Source organism: Bidens hawaiensis, unplaced genomic scaffold (genome assembly GCF_021521415.1).
Source record: "Bidens hawaiensis isolate Kalapana, Puna unplaced genomic scaffold, B.hawaiensis_p1.1 tig00007933_1, whole genome shotgun sequence".
Taxonomy (NCBI): domain Eukaryota; kingdom Viridiplantae; phylum Streptophyta; class Magnoliopsida; order Asterales; family Asteraceae; genus Bidens; species Bidens hawaiensis.
This window is the reverse complement of record NW_027491552.1, coordinates 401,294-415,980: the sequence shown is the minus strand read 5'-3', so window position 1 is coordinate 415,980 and position 14,687 is coordinate 401,294. Positions and strand designations below refer to the sequence as shown.

The 14,687-nt window shown below is 34.5% G+C and overlaps 1 pseudogene; it reads right to left on the bottom strand.

The window, feature by feature from the left end:
• Window positions 1-12,974: 12,974 nt before the first annotated feature.
• Window positions 12,975-13,424, bottom strand: LOC143636425 (egg cell-secreted protein 1.1 pseudogene; annotated as a pseudogene).
• Between the last annotated feature and the right edge of the window lie 1,263 nt (window positions 13,425-14,687).

Here is a 14,687-nt window from a genome sequence, read left to right as displayed (position 1 = left end):
TTCTACTGATGCAGTGTCATACTCTTTTACCACATAATCCTTCTTTTCTGTGTAATCTCTTACATCAGCAACTGTCTCAACCTTAGTTTCAACCTTAGGTTTCCAAAGGAATTCTTCAGGTTCATAACCATGTTTCATCAGAAACTTCTCATCACCAGTAAGTTCAGTTGGTTTCTTTCTAGGAAAGACACCTCTTATTCTTTTCTTCTCACTGTTTGGTGATCCTTGAGAACTATCATATTTGACTGATTGTGTATCCCTTTTAGGAATGATTCTCAAGGGCTGAAAATTCTTCTTGACATTTCTCTCATGCTTTACAGGAGATTTACTCCTTTGAGCTTGTTCAGCCACATGTTTCTTGGCTTTTACTGATGGCTTCTAGCTTTCTTCATTCAAATCTTCCTTCTCACAAACCTTTCCCTTTCCCAGGTATTCATCATACTTTTTCTTATACACAACAAAGTCTTGTCCATACTTTGTTTCATTAGGGACATGAAAAGGCTTGAATTTGAGTCGTTCATTACCAGAATTTGTGTGATGGCCATACTCATCACATTTATTGCACCAAACCTTTCCTTTGTATTTTTCATGATCACTTCCCTTTCTGAACCTTTCACTTGGTCTAGTTTCTTTAACACCAATTGTCTTCTGATTTTTTAGACTATCAAAATTGATTGAGAAATGAACAAACTCCTCAATCTTGATGTCTTATCTTTCAGTCTTGCTCTTGAAAAATACAATTTTTTGCATATTCAGTGGTTCTTCATCTTGGCTCTCTCTGTGTCTTGATTGCCTCTTTTCATATTCTTCTATGGTTTCCACTTCTCCAATGTCAAACACCTCATGCTTAGAGAAAACAGGGATAAACTGGGATAAAGTTCTCAATATTAACTTCTTCAGTTGCATTTTTCTTTTTGTTTATACTAGGTGGCTTGACTGCATTGTAGCTTACCTTCTTTCTCTCACATATATCAAAGGATACATGTTCTCTCTTCATTCTTTCATTTTGTTTCTTCATTCTTGGTGTGACAGGTGGATACAGTGGAAGTTTGTCAATGGATTCTGGTTTCTTGTATTTTCTTCCTCTTTCAGCAGCTTTAAATTCTTTATCAGTGATTTGATCACTCAAATTACTCAAATCATCTTGATTCAAATCAACATAATCAAAATCATCTTCAGAGACTTGAGCTCCAATTGACTTGTCTTCTTTTACCTTTTTATTTACCACAAACTCTCCTTTTTCATTCACCTTAACATTTTTATACAAATCCACAAACTCTTATTTGTCTTGAAAGACATCTTTGAATTGTTGTAGATATGCATTTCTTTTCTCTTTATCAACTTTTGGCATAAAGTTGTTGTTGAATGGTGGTGGTACTGCCTTGTATTTGTCTTCCTCTTTTACTTGGTTTAGAATACCACAGATGTTTCCAGTTAAGACCAAGTTTTTCAAGAATTCATTCTCAACTTGCAGTTTTGTATTTTGCACTTTTTATTCAACAATCATTTTCTTCAACCCTTCTATTTCAGTTGTAAACCTTTTCTGAGCTCTATAACTGATTACACAATATTCTTCCAAACTTTTCATTCTTTCTTCACTTATCATCTCACTTGCCTCATATGCATTGATAATACTTTGTTTCTTAAAACACTCACTTTCCAGTTTGCCTACTTTTACTTTTAACTCATTAATAACTTCATTTAAATCGACAGTAGGAGCAGAGTGTACCTGAGATGATGATCCAGCTTCTTTCTCAATCAAGGCCATAAATGCCACATTTACTCTCTTGATGTCATCAGCAATGTCTTCTTCATGATTGCTCCAGTCAAAATTACCTTCATGTTGTGTTGTTACAGCCACATTTCCATGATTTATGGGTTGGTTTTGATTGGTTGGGACTGGGTTATTTGGAATATTTTGAAGGTTTTGGTTGTTATTTCTTTGAAAGACTTGATTCTGTGGCACAACTTGATTGTGATTGTTCATTTGAGGCTGGAAGTTGTTGAAGTTGGGATTATAGTTGTTGTTGTTGAAGTTATTGTTATTGTTGAAATTGTTGCTATTGGGATTGTTGGTTCTCATCTGGTTCTGTTGATATTGATGCTGCTGGTTTCTTGGTTAATTTTGGAACTGGTTCATTTGATAGTTTCTTGGCATATTACACTCTCTTGCAAAGTGGCCTGGCTGTTGGCAGTGATAGCAAATTGCTTTTGACTTATCAAAACCAATTCTTTCATTAAGCCCTGATAGAAGTGATATATCAGTCCTATTGTATAACCTTTTGCCAATATGGCTGCTTGCCATTTCAAATCCATATCCTCCAAATCATCAGTATCTATCTGCTCAAGATCATCTTGTACCACACTTGTGTGAATCAAATTCTTTGCAACAAAAGCATTATATGACTCTATAAAAATTGAAAACAAGGCTTGTGTTTCACTTCCTTGACCATTTCCACCCCAGATTAAGGAACTTGCCCACATGCCATAGAGGCAGAATCAGTATCATCTATCAACTGGACATTGAACCTTTGCTGGTTCCCATGGTGACTTGTGCTACCACCAACAAAATACTTTGGTGTATAAACACCATGCTCAACTGGTTCTTCAATAATGGGGATCTGCTGTTGGTTTTTGGTTGACTAGTTTCCCATTGGTGCAATTAAAGCATTTGTTACATTGAAGCAAGGCTTTTCTTCCTTGATCATCTCATTTTCAATCATTTCAATCTCTTCAGCCTGAACGAAGAACACTACATCATCCACTTTCAAGTTATTGAAATTAGGCTTTTGAAGGATGAATTTGCAGGCAGTGTACCATTCCTTAGGTATTGAGTTGAGCAGCTTGGTATTCAAGTCATAACCAGTCATGACATAGTCAGTGGTTCTCAACTCATTCACAATTGCTAGAAATCTTTCTAGAATTGACTTCAACCTCTCTCCTTCTTTGTATTTAAATCTTTCCAACTGTTGCTTCAGCCTTTGCTTTTTGATGTTCTTCAACTCAGTGTTTCCCTCAAACATTCAAGGATTGCATCATACATAGCCTTTGTTGTGGGACGATGTGCAACCTTGGTCAATATTTCCCAAGACAGTCCTAGCTTTATCATTGCTAACGCCATGTCATCTACTTTCCTCATTCATTCACACGCGGCTGCAATTGCAGCTGGATTAGCACCATCCTCATCAGTGCCTTGTGGACCTTCCTTGATTGACTTCCACATATCAACATCATTATAGCAAACTGCTGCTTCAAACAAGACTTTCCATTTTGTGAAAATTTCCTGTCCAAAGAGTCTAGGTATCTTGTTAGTAGACACTTCTTGTTCCTCGTAGCCAGACATTTTGAAAAACAAAATCAGTTTCTATATAAAATAGAGTTTTAAAAACAATCAGATCTGAAAACCGGTTGTTCAGGTCTGATGTATCTGGTACGATTAGAAAAAGATTTATAAATAAAAATTAAAGATTTAATTGAAATAAGGAAGAGAAAACACCAATAGATTGTAGATCTGGAAGAAAAATGAAGAACAGAGCTGCTGACGTCACTTTTCAATGGAACGGTGGTCTGCTTACGTCATCTTTCTTCAAATCTTCAATCAGCAACGAATATCTTCTAAAATAGCAGTAACAAGTTCTGATACCACTTGTCAGGTCCCCGATTTCAGGTAGATCTTACTCAAATCAAGTCATAACTCACACAAATAAATGTGTTGACAAGGGAGTTAATGACGGGTTGCTATATTTAGAAAGATTACCGTTTGTTAAAGGCGGAATCAATAACAAACAGGGTAGTTGCTAAACAATAATCAAAGATAACTAACACACACAAGATTCACTCAAAATATTTCCATTCATATAAAGTTCATCATACAAATGATAATCGATTTAGGGTTTCTTGAAGGGAAAGATTATCCGTACGATTCATAGGACGGATGTCACACTCAGAAATAGTCTTTCTTATCCTTAAAGTGTGATTGCCATCAGGTATCCTTTCTTCTCCATCTTTCTCTTTCATTTTCTTTTAATAATGTCTGCTATTTCTGTTTCGTCTTCCTCCTTGCAATCAAAATCATGTGATCTCCGACCTCAAGGCTTTCTCACCAACCCTTCATCTGAAATTTGCAAATTCACTGACCTAGAAATCGATAACCTTCATTCACTATTTCCTTTTGGCGCTATTTTTCGGCCATTCGATTCCTTTGTCCAGAGTGATTCTTATTCCAAAATCTGGGTTTGTTTTCCGGCACAACCCTTCTTGATCGGTTATTCATGCCCCTTTCCGACATTCACTCAGAACTATTTTACCCTAATCGACATTAGCTATATCCAAGCGATGCCGATGCTTTGGAGAGTGTTGCATACTATAGAGAGAATCATTGAAGAGGAAGACATCGAGTTTGGGTTGTCAGAGCTATTATACCTCTATACCTTAGTCACCCATGGATCTACCCGTTTTGTATTAAAATGAAAGCCACGTCAACCAACTCCTATCCTCAAAGCCACCCAAAATGGCGCGTTAATCAGTTCTTTTTCGTAAAAAGGGGACACTATTCCTGTTGGGTTTGATCTACCCAAAAGGTGGATTATGAAGGGTAGGATCCTAGATCCTCTGAGAAAACGAAGAGAATAACGTAACTTTCCTCTAATGACTTTATTTTTGCTTTTTCAGTTGACAATTTGCTTTACTGGCTGATCTTGCTAGAGTAGAGGAGAGGGTAAAGAAGTTCCTTTCGTTGGGTCCTGAGATTAGGAAATTTCAAGCCAAAGCTACCGAAGTCATTTAAGAATTAATTTCAGAATCATTAAGCGATATGTCAAATAAGAATTTAATAATAATAATAATAATAATAATAATAATAATAATAATAATAATAATAAAAATACATGATATTAATAGAAAATAAGAGGAAACTTATCTTTAAATTGTATTTTGTAGGTGCTCACAAGTCTAGCAAATCAGTTTCCCAGTTTTCTTTTGAAGATATCGACTGTCCCATTGTGAAGAGATAAACTCCGAAGACCACTCCCGTTCACAAACCACGTCTGATAACAACCAGTGCCAAGTTCGGAGCATCGAAAAGAAAGAAGACTGCTGAGCTGGAAGACCCTTTTGAGGATAGAAAGTGTCTCATCACCACTGTAAGGATCTTTTATCCTCTTTCTCTGCTGCCGTGGATCTCATATCCTCTTGAACTTATTATGTTGTTATATGTAGGCCATGGATTCTGCCAAAAGATTATGAAGAGACTCCATCAGGGATGTGGGCCATGGCCACTGCCAAGGACAAGACCAACCTTGTTATGGCGAAATATTAGGTATACCCTATCTCCCAAAAAGTCTGGCGCACGTCATCTTTATAGAAGAACTCTCTGGCTTGAGCAACATTTATTCGTAAAGCAGCACAAATTCTTGCTTGACAGACATACGTACATACATACATACATACACACATACTGTTTTGGTCAAAAATCAGTTTAAGGATAATGTAACCAAATTTGTTTAGTGAGGTATAGTGCTTGCGTTACAACGATGAATATGTAGCAAAAAATGGAAAAGAACACAGAGTTTTGTTACGAGGAAAAGCCCTTGATCGGATTAAGGATCGCCGGCACAAAAACCCCGGGTGATGACAACTCGTCTATCACCACTTTATTAATCAAATAACAAGGTTACAAGGGTGGAGCATATGATCAGTTACAATAAAGCTAAGTGTGAACAAGTGAAAACTAGAAAATCTCTGCTAGTGAGCTGTGATAATTGTATGTAACAGTGTGTAGGTTGTTTGCTTTCTAAGACGATCATAAGTTCATATACGAAAATATAAGCTAACTATAAGTCCTATAATCTCGCCACTTCTCCATGATCCGTTGCAGCTCTTTGACCACGTGCAAAACTTCACGGACTTGCGGATAAATAGGTGGACTAAGACTTATAACCGTTGAACCTGTTAATCACAACACCGTTCAAATAAAACAATTGTTATTAAACAATTAATACCGAGGATCCTTGATCCTGCGCAACCTGGAACATATCCTAAGGATAATTGATCCAAAAGTTACATAAGGATAACGTATCCTCAGCATAAAAATCTATGCCCTAACACATACATAGATATTTGTTCATTTATTTGTATAAGATGTGATATAATAAATGAGTTATGTGTGTCATCTGCCAACTCCCATGTTGATACATTTAAATGATAATTAATTGATGTAGTTTAAACCTTGCTAAAATTTAGCTACTAATAGAACATATTTGCATAGGTTATCATACTTCACTTGAAATTAAGATATACATGTGTATCTCATAAATTAAGGATAATATCCTACTACTTCCTTTTCCAAACCATCGTATCCTTGTCTAAGACAAGTTAAATATGTTTGGATTACTGTTCTTGAAAAGGTTAAAATACAGACGACCACACAGGAGAAGTCGGTGTTGGGGTGGTAGCATACTATAACGATGGAATTGGTGGTCTTGGAATACATAATGAGATCCTTAGGTTCCGAGACCTTTCTTAATCTCAAGTTGCTCGGTGTGGTTTGCATGGGGCGTGCTCAACAGGATCAAGAGGACAATCCATGTGATCCCATTGATAAATTTTGTGTAGTTTGATATGTCACCTTTGTAATGTTAAATAATACTTTTTTATTAAATAAATTTTGGCTTTATATTTTGTGACACAAATTTTGTACTATTGTGTAAACTGACTGGTTTAATTTTGATAAGTTATGATATAGATTGGAAATTATTTGATAAACAAATTTGTTTTATATATACATGAAAAATTAAAAGAAAACATAAAAAAATTATTGAAACCAATTTTACAACGGTTATTATAAAATTTCCATTATTTAATCTAAATAATTGACAATAGTTTTAACAAAATAGTTGTATAATGTCAATTTTATAAAATTTTTATATTAAAATAAAAATATTTTAACTAATATACAATACTTATTATGAAATTTCCGTTATTTAATCTGAATAATTTCACCCGGTTTTGAAAACACTGTTGTATAATGTCTAAATTTTACATTGGTTCATTATAACAAAATTACACTGGTTTATTATAAATGAACATATTGTCAATTAAATTAATTATTTTGCGTTTGCGCATTAATTTGAATAATCATGTCCAATCGAGTGCATGGCTCGAAAAAATCGTATTAAATTTCGGTAAAATATGAAACGAAGATTAATTAATGATCGCATTCGGTAAATAAATAATTGTTATAAATGATCGCATTCGGTAAACAAAAATATACTCTTTGTTATGGCAAATCTAGATCTTATGTACTTGAAACATTCAAATGGTGAATTTTATTTTTTATCAAATTCACCAACAGGAGAAAGATAATATGCAAGAACGCTAAGCAGGTAATGGCGATGTGCTCGAATAGTGTGTTAAGGAACATGTAAAACAACGGGGTGACTCGTGATAGCACATGTAGAGCTTCTGATGAGCTTATACAACTAATCCGCCACCAGTTCCCTGATGTCGTCAATGGCGTTAGTGATGATGATGAGGATTTCGCCACGATCATAATGTGGGAATGGAATGGGGATACAAGAAAGGTGATTTTGACTAAATCTGACTACTCATTCAAATTCTACTGTCATGGCGATATTTCTCACTACGATAAGAATTATTTGAAGCAACTCAACATGCTTGAATTGGTCAACCCTACAAATGATGTTGGGGGAGTCGATTTGGTGAATTTTGTGACACAATTGGCTATTGCTCCTGATGAGAACAAGGATATGGATGAGGAGGATGAAGTTTTTGTTGCTGTTGATGATGAAGATGAAGGAGAAGTTGATCTTACGGCTTATGAATGATAAGCGATTGATGAAGATGAAATATGAATGTATTTAACTTTTTTGATTATTAATGAAAAGTTGGTGTTTTTTTGTTTTTTTTCGATCAGTGACTTTCACAGTTAAGTTATATCACTGCGCGAACACACATCACCCCACCACCTCACTCAGGCCAACTATGTTGGCATGATCGAAATCCACGCTGGCATCCAATTTTGGCTTGGCGATCCCGGTAAAACCCAGTTGGCTCACCCCGCCCGAAGGCACGACAGGTTTTTAATGCTCTGGTAAAATCCGGTCGGAATCAGGATTCGAACCCGGGTCATCCATCATGTTCCTGGTCATTGGGGCAAGCCCCGCTAGTTTGGTGTTTTTTGTTAATATGAATTTAGTTCATTGTCGTACTTATAAGCATTAAAAAGTAATAAATAAAAAAATTGGTACCATGAAAATAATGATAGAGATCGATTAAAACTTAGTTCATAACATATAAACATAAAAATTTAATACGTAAAAATACATAATGAAAATGATATTTATATCTTATAAATAAATTTACACTGGTTTAGAGACCTTTATTTATAATTTGTAACATATATACAAGTTAAATTTAGTGTCCGTGTTATAATCTCTTAACAACGTCAAAATATATTAACTGTCATAATGTTTACATTTTCACCAAAAGCATTTTGAATTCATTTTGACAATCATGTTCTTCTACTCGCTTACCTCCCACCTCATATAACAACTAATCGCTAGCTTACATGCAGACACCGTTTCTTCAAACCCTAAGTGGCACGTTTTTCTTTTGTTTTATGAATTAAAACAATAGTAATAATGATGATGCAATATTAATGGCTTGATGATCATGTTTTAAATACTATATAACCATCGAATATGTATTCATTTTTCAAGAGAATCCAGCGAATCTATTCATTTTTAAATTTGTTTGTATGCTTGTATGTGTAATTAAATATTGTCTAACTAATGTTTTATTTGCGTTTGGAAACAGACTTCTATCTAATCTTTTGGCCCAAGTTGTATGAGATTGGCATCATTAATTATGTATAAGAATATTTTTAAGTTAAATATATATATTTGTAAATTATTTAGTTTAACTATATTGATAAAATACGTAAGAATCCTTTAAGTATCGAATGATTTAAATATTTGATTATGTAGAAAACTATCTAGTTTCAATGGAATGATTAATTTGAAGACAAGAGTTGCATCCAAAGAGTTGGAAATATATATACTAGATTACCAGATACTTTGTTTATTTACAAATATAATTATTTTTTTATGTACATGTTTTAAGTTATGATAAAACATCTCCACAAGTTTTTATAAGCTACATGTATTTAAAGATTTGATTATGTAGAATACTAGCTAGTTTCAACGGAATCATTAATTGAAGACAAGAGTTACATCAAAGAGTTTGAGGTATATATATACGATTACTAAATACTTTGTTTATTTAAAAATATAATTATTTTTTTATGTATAAGTTTTTAAGTTATGATGAAACATCTCTACAAGTTTCTATAAGTTTCTATAAGCTACAGGTACCAATTACTATACATATGTTTTTAATTATAATTAATTGATATAGAAAATATTATTCTTTTTCAACAGATGGATATTGATGAGGGAGCAAGTAGCTATTATATGAAACACTAAGAATCAGAAAAGAATTACATTTTTTGAATTACTTTATAGTTTATGAATTTGTTATAACTTTATATCATTATCTATTATAGGTGATAAACTTAAAGCACAGTCCCTTTCATCAATTCAAGGTTTTGAAAACCTGATTGTATTAGGTTAATTTGTATGTTAATGGAATATGTATATTGAAATTGATGCAGCGGTAAAACGATAACGGAGATCGGATCACGTTGATTCAGTGAATTCTCGTGATGATCTTCCAAAAACCCCCAAATCTCACCCAAAAGGTCAGGGAAAGTGAAGAAAAAAATAATTGTTATCAAAATTCAAGTCTGTCTCTTCAAATTACATAAGAAACATATAAATAGAGTTTCTAATACGAAATGGGCCTAAAAAAGGCCATGGGCCAAACACAAATCCAAAAAGAAAAATGCAAAAACTGCTGAAAAAACAATAAAAGACCCAAAACTTTATTTAGAAGGCGTTTTTGGGTTTCGGAAATGGGCCAAACCCCCGTAGGCTGTTTGCCACAACGTGCCCCGCGTTTCAAGCTTCGATTTGACTGGTAATGGGCTTGAAACGGATTTTCGTGGGCCAAGTTATGCCTGTTTTCGTAGGCCACCTTTGGAAGCACGATCACGGGGCTCTAAATATAACATGGCACATTCTTCAACACTTAGGCCTCCATCAGAAATGTATATTATGGTGGATGAATAAATATTTTTTTATATTTTATATTGTGGTTATATGTGCTTGTTGTATATAATAAGCCCATTGTATTAAGTTCATTGAAAACAAAACAATTCACAAACCCGTTGCGTAAATAATTATAAACACCAGTTTTTGGGTCCGTTGCATTAGGTTGCAAACACTTTTCAACATAGGTTTTGTGCCCGTTGTAAGGGGGTATTAACACCGGTTGTAGTCATTGTTAAAAGTTATAACACCAGTTAGTTGTTCGTTCTAATTCTTTCTAACAACGTCAATGTGGACGTAGGTCCTCGCAAATGTCGTAGAAGTATGTCTACAAGACCTAGTACTCCCCGATTACTCGCTACAAGTTATGGCGCCGATGCAAGTTTCTTTAACTCCGCTTAATTACTAAAAATCGATCAAAGTTGGTCAACCTCAGCCCTAGTCGGTTAACTTCGGCCGATTTTGACTTAAAAAAATCACATAATTCGTATTTTTGTGATATTAAAGAAAAATATCATTTTATATTAATGATTTGCAATTTTTAGAATACTTTAGCATTTAAAAATGTATTTATCTTATTTATGTTGATATTTCACTTATTTTGTTATAAATATAAGTAAACTTACATTATTAGAACCTATAGTTATAGGGTTTAGTATTAAGCCAACGGACGTATTTATATCTAATATTGTAACCTTATATTGAATGGAAATCAAGGAGTCTTTTACCATCTTACATGGTATCAAAGCCAGCCTAGTTGTATACCATCTTCGCTGCGTTTCACAAAATAAAAACCCTAGCCGTTGTCGCCGAGTTCAAACCCTAGACAGGGCGGTGTGCCGCCACTGCCGCCGCCATGTCCCATCTTCATCTTCTATTTTAAGTTTTTGCCTTATTTTTCTTTTTTTCCATTTTTCATTTGAATAAAGCTTCATTTTGGTTCAAGATCAACACCGTATTTCCAATTCTCGTCCACCAGAAAGAAGTTCACATCGGTCATCCATCTCGATTGTGCTGTTTTTTTTTCTTTTCTGGTGTTGTTTGGGTTTTTGTTTGCTAAGAAATCATGGCGCCACAACTACATTAATTGTTTTAACACATGAGTGTTGATGTCATCAACCTCCACCACCAGATATGGGTTGAATTTTGCATCTGGCCACACACCACCACATGTTCTTTTGAGTGTTTAAGCGGTATATATATTTTATTTGACCGGCTATTATCACAAATAGGTTGGGTTATATCTTTTTCTTTTACTATCGGTCTCTTAGATCGTTCCCAAAACTTTCTTTTTCTTTTCTTTTTATTGATCGTCGGTGTCTTAGTCACTTTTAAGACCACGGGCCACGACCACCGATCTCAAACTACGGTTTGACTAGTTTAGTTTTATTTTTCTTTCAAGATCTACGGATCTCATCTCTTGATCTACGGATCCAGATATGTATGCATGACTACGGTCATCTTTCTTTCTTTCTCTTTATTTTTTTAGATCTAGGATCTAAGAAACCACTCCTTGCTAAATCTCGACACACCTCCACATGACTACGGTCACAGGTTGCCGACTTCTTAATTACCTCTTGCAGATAGTGTTTATCATTTCGGGAACCATGAACCAATAAACTACAGTTGCGTAACCCCAACAAACTTGATGATATTTTTTTGAAGATTAATAGCTTACAAGCCAGCCGTTCAGCCTTACAGTTGCACGCTTTTGGAGACAAGGAACATAGAATGCATTTGTTAGCAAAAGTTTTGGACCTACAAGTCAAGAACCTAGATCGAGACTAGTTATTATTATAATTATTATTTTTCTTTCGTTTATGTTTCTTGTTTATTATTTTCCAGTCTTTGCGTTCGATTCTCTACCGCTCTGACTGCGGGGGAGTATTAGAACCTATAGTATTAGGGTTTAGTATTAAGCCCACGAGCCTATTTATCTCTATATATTGTAACCTTATATTGAATGGAAATCAAGTAGTCTTTTACCATCTTACATACATATTTGACATATATATAATCTCCAAAAATTAATTTGCTTTATATTTACATTTCCGAGTACACCCAACTCCCTAGTCGACCGTCTAGGGTCCGTCTAGCGATTTGTTCGTAACATCATATGAGTTATTGAGTTTGTATTTTAGCGGGCCATTTTTTAACTCGCTTCAGGCCCCAGAATTTTGAAGGTCGGGACGGCCCTAATTAGCAAATTTTTAATGATAATAGATGTATATATCCGACTCACCGTGATTTGTTAAGTCATTTGAAAAAAGTTTTGGGTAAACAAATATGATATCAATAATTTGAAAAGCCTTTAAAGCCCCTTCTAATTCTAAAATTTGAAAAGCCTTTATGATTTACGGTTTCTCAAAAACTTCACTTTATAACATATTGATAAAATTATATAAAATAAATTTACCTTTTGTATTTGTTAGACGATGACGTTTTCAGCAACTACATTATATCTTACAAATTTGATCATTACACTTATTTCCTTTTTATTGCAAAAAATGATATCCTCGACTATTTCTTAGGATTTACACTAATTTTAAATGTTTATTTTACTAATTCTTTGGCTCATTGGGATCGTGTTTTTAGTTACTTATATATTTTTTGCCAACTAATTATGCATGTGCTTAAAAATTGTTGATGCAACCACACAGACGTAATTTTAATTGAAAAGTTAAAAGCTAGAAAACCATGCATAACAAAAGCCCTTTATTATATTATTTGTCATCATAGTGCTTTTTAATCTAAGAACATCCAAAAATAAGCATATGATTTGTAGAACTACTGGAGAGTGGCATTGGCAGTATCATGTGGCGGAGGCGCAGCGGTTGGAGCTGCAGGCGGAGGCGGGGTGGTGGGAATATGACCATCGTCAGAAACATCACAATAACCGCGTAGTATATCACCTTCCTCTGTGGTGAAACCAAGTGACCCCATCAAAGCTGGCCAACACAACTTTTCAATTTCCTTGATCGCCCTACAACAACCGGTCCCTAGATAAGTTTCTCCATTTAAAAAGAAAAGTATGATCTCCCCTGTGCAAGCATGGAGTTCAAGCAATGTTTCCCAACACCCTGGTGAACCGCCATCTTGATCGTTCTCGAGCTTGAGACATGCCGCTAAGGATGGTGTGCTGATTGTGGTTGTGTTGGTTAGTGGCCTTGTGTGGACCAACATGGACATGGTTGCAAGAAGTAGGGCTAGTAGGACTACTGGAGAAGAGTAAGCCATTGTTAAAGTTGTGTGTTTTGGTTCGAGAAATGAGAGTGAATATATAGGAGATAGGTGGCGATGGATGCTACTAATTCATTGGGATGTCAAAGGATAAAACAATAAATAAACATCATTAATGATACATAATTTTGTAATAATATATAGCATGTACTATTAACTAGCAACAATTAAAAACTTAATAAACTGAAACATTAAAACACATAAATTCGGACAATGGTAGAACCAACCAACAGACGCTATCTCAAATCAAACGTTGTTAATATCAAGTAGAAGTTTTACTTAAATTTATTTAAATTATATCAAGTTCTACTTAATATTTAGGGTTTGTTTGGTAAGAAGATTTTAGTAGCTTTTAGCTACAAGATGTAAAAAAAAAAGCTCATACGTAATAAAAAGTTTTGTTTGGTTAAATAATCTTCAAGCTTTTAGGTTAAGAGAAAAGGCTTTAGTTGTAAAAGCTACTGCTACTAGCCTACTAGCGTTAGAGAAAAAGCTACAAGATTTTGGGAAAATTTTACTAGTTTCGTACATGAACTTCCATTAGCTTTTGTAAATTTATATAATAGTTACACATTTAACCCTTATTCAAAATCAACTATCTCACGATTTTTTTAGAGATCATAACTTTTTCACACGTTAATATTTAAAAAATATATATATCATAAAAACAAGCATTTTATTTTCTTTGATTTGAGTATAGTATTGTTATATTTTTTTAACATTAAAAAACTAACATATTAAGTGATTACCGATTAGGATCGGCAACAAGTCGAGTCAGGCGAGCTCGGGCCATGTGTAAGACCAAATTAGGGTCGGAACGAGTCGATACAAAAAAGGTTAATTTAGTTTGATTCGTGTCGGTACGGTTTTGAGTCGAAAGAGGTCATATTAGAACATGTTTCAGGTTAGAACAGTGTCAGGTAGGAACGGGAATCGGATTAAACAAGTTGGTTTAAAAAGTTGTCTATTTTGAAACTACTGTATATTTTAGCTTTGCTTCTTGATTTTCACCACCGGTTACACGTGTACTGCCTTTGCATGAATTACACCTCTACATTTGGATTATGCGTGCACTGTCATCAGGTGAATCATGTACCGGCATTGTTTATGTGGTTGATGTCAGGTTGCACGCCTACGTCATCGCACCGCGCATGCACACAACTAGTTTTATTAAAAGCTCCAGATACTCTTTCAAATACCTAAATATATTTAAAAAGCTACAACGTTCATCCACAGCTTCTAGCCATCGGCTAGTTTTAA